Genomic DNA, 3,544 nt, shown 5'->3' on the forward strand with positions numbered 1-3,544 from the left:
CAGATGGAAGCAATGAGAAATCATCTTTTAAAACCAAAATCCATTGGATAATACTTATTACATATTAAGTTAGCTTTATTTTGCTTTTTCCTGATGCCCTTCTTGAAAACTGGATACACGTGAATCATGAGGATACCTGACTTTACCAAGCCAGATTTTAAAGAGGAAGGGAACCTGACAAAAGATCATCATACAAGTTCAGGTGATTCCTTCTCCAAAGAGTCTCCTCAATTGGGCGGGGGGCGGGGAGCGGGGACAGCAAAACCAGGAGAGTCTCCTCTGTAAAATTATTAAAACTAGACAAACATACACAACACACAAACAATCCTATACAGAGAGCACCTCCAACTCAGCTTTACTGTTGACAGAAAAGAAAGCCAGTGGAGTTTTCTTTACAAGGCTAGAGCTAAGAAGGATGCAGAGGAGGCTGTCAGAGCAACCCTGAAACTGCTTTCACAGACTGAGGTGAGGAGAAAGGAATGACTGAAGGAGAGAGGGAGGCAAGTTAACTGCATGAGGCAACCAAATGCAACGGCTGAAGCTTCCAGATATTCTTGCTCCCAAGGGAAAACCAAAAATTCACTACCTCTTGGATGGATTGGCTGGCAGGAGATAGAGGAGGGAGCTCTCACACACTGGCTCAAAGTTTTCAGTCCCTACCTCCAGAATAAAAGGGGGTGAGGAGGCGAGGGGAATGGACGTGCGGCGGGGTGGGGGGGGGGAGCCGAGAAAGGAAAAAAGGAGCCAGCACCGAGGCTAGCCTTGGGAAAATCTCCACAGATGAGCATTTTTGTTGCGTTAAGTGCCCCGCATTAGCAGCCCAAACACGTAGGGGAAGGCTAACATCGCCTGTTAATATAATGCGAGAGAGGAATGATAGACCTGGGAGTCGAGAGTGTAAGAGCTAGTTTTACATAAAACAAAATGAAACATTTCTGAGGACCTAAGTTCTTAGGCGGTTGGGCGGTGCGAGTTTAGGGCGGGCCTCATTCCAGAGGGGAGGCATGTACTGGGACATCAGTTTTGGAAGCTTGTTATGTGTGTACGTACATATACATACATACACATACACACACACACACACACACACACACACACACACACACACACACACACACATTTCTTCCAGCTTAAAAAAAAATTCTACAGTATGAAAAGGGCTTCTTAGTCCATGGTTCTGAGGTCGCCTATGGGAAGAACGACAGGAAGAGTCATCTTTGGAATGTCTTCTTTAAACTGCATTGGGACTGAGAACCCACTGCCTTTTTTTTTTTTTTTTTTTTTTTTTTTTTGGAGAGAGAGAGAGATGGGGAAAGGGAGTCGAAAAGAGAAGAGGGAAGAGGGAGAGTGAAGTGAGAAATTGTAGATGGAAAAGGAAGGAAGAGCTAAGGGGAGAGAGGAAGAGAGCGAAGAGAAAACTACAGGAAGAAAACTCATTTGAAGTCCAATTATTTATCACCTTTTTTCCCCAAATTTAACCTGTTTGTGCAACTTCCTTAATTTTCTAGCAAACTTTCAGCTCAAACAGTGTTCGAGGTGAATTAAAGCAAAACTTTGGACGGATGGGGCGGAGAGAAATGCCTGGAAGGCCGGCGCGCGGATGTCGACTGTCCGCCACCCGGGTTGTCACCCAGCCACTGAGCGCACTGAGTATCCTCGTTACTTCTCTTTCCACGACCGCTTCACCCTGGCTTAGCATCTCCTGTCCCCAAGATTTGCTTGAGAGCGGCCAGGCAAGATCGGGAAGTGAGGAGCCGATGAGAGACACAAGACTAAAATGAGAAAGGCTACTAGTCCCTTCGGACCCAGCCCAAATTCGCCCCCACACTTTGGGAGTTTCTTGAAACTCCAGAACTTGGTGTAAAGACCTGAGATTTCTCCTGGGTGGGTGTCCTGGGCCACAGGGATGACCCGTCCAAACACGGCCTCCCCCTTAATGCCTTCACCTCAGTACTTCGAGCAACCCATTTAGGAAAGTCAAAAGACCCGTTGAGTTCGAAGAATTGATTAGAGAAAGCTGGGTTCGCAGACCTTCGTGTTTGGCGGGGAGGAGGGGAGTGTGGATTGGGGAGAAGCCGGGAAAAGTCCCCGTCTGCAACTGGCCCACAGAGAGATCGGGGCGACGTTTTTTCCAAGAAAGCCCTGAAAAGCACTGGAATATGGTGGTTCTGGCATCAGCCGTTGCTTTACAAACCCGAATTCAGGCTGCTCTAGACGAATTTTGGATGAAAATGGATTATCTCCCCAGACCCAAATATCCCCTGACCTGCTCCCCCAGCGCGCTCTGGCGCTTTGCTGAGAGAGCATCGCGTTGCCAGAGACTCGGCGCTTCCGTCAACTGCACAGAGCAATTACTAAGAAAATATTGTGACGACGTTTAGGGCGGATGGGGATGAGAGGGGGTGGGGGAGGAAGGAGTTAGTTTGGAGAGCAATTTGCTAAGGAATATTAACTTTGATTCCAGAGGTCACCGCCGGAAACCGGGTTGGCGTTGGGTGAGCTGCAGAGCTCTTCCTCTAGGTGGCGGACGTTGGTACCAACACCCGTTAGGCGGGTGCTGACTCCAAACACAGGATTAAGCTTCTTGCTGGTTAAAAATAATAATAGTAATAATATAGAGGTGTGGGGCTCTTTTTTCCTCTTTTGGATATTTATTTATTGCAGGGAAAAGTCATTGATTTTCCTAAGCAAACTGTGTTTCTCCTTCACTTGGTGGAAAATAAAAACTGTTTGAATAAATAAGTTATTTCTGAACATTTTGTTGTCAAAGTGTTAAATGTTCCCGTCATTTTTATTCAAACACTAACATGATTACAGCCAATTATATATTCAACAGTGTTCTTTATTTTAGAGTAATTGTACTTGTCACTAATAAAACAGAAGCATAATGGATCGCTACTGTTCTGGATTTTGAAGCAATTTTGTGTAATTTGATTGAATTATACATCTTATCTGCTACTTTTTTATTTTTATATTTGGGTATCCTATTTTCTTGAAAATTGCAGCTCTATGCTTGTTTTGTTGTTTCTCCAGTAACGTACACTTCGGTAACAGTGATAAATAGAAAGAGTCCCTTAGAAATGTCGAAAATCAGCTGTTTCTGTCCCCACCCTCTCCCTGCACTTAAGCACAGGGAAGACCTGAACTCTGTGCTGCCAGGCAGTCTGAGCCACTGGGTGCGCTTACCGGAAAAGTCCAACGCCAAGACAAACTCTCCATTCACCTCAAAGGCAGCCGCCTCCCTGCCTCGAATCTTTGGGATTTTGTCTCTTTCCTGTAATGATACTGTTGGATGTCTGAGGCTTTAAACATGCCAAGACAAGCCGACCATGGGTTCAGTTCATGTGCAATATGTATCAAGGGAAAGAGTATACACAGCGCAGCCAAAAGATGAACTGTATATATTACTCCAATTACACAACCCCTGAACGATCTACCTACCCACCCCTCCGCAATTACAACAATTATCTGTCTGCTCGCCTGTTCTTTTTGGTTTCAAATATACATAGAAAACTGGGATCAATAGCTTCTCTCTGTGTGTGTG

Source organism: Pteropus vampyrus, unplaced genomic scaffold (genome assembly GCF_000151845.1).
Source record: "Pteropus vampyrus isolate Shadow unplaced genomic scaffold, Pvam_2.0 Scaffold587, whole genome shotgun sequence".
NCBI lineage: Eukaryota > Metazoa > Chordata > Mammalia > Chiroptera > Pteropodidae > Pteropus > Pteropus vampyrus.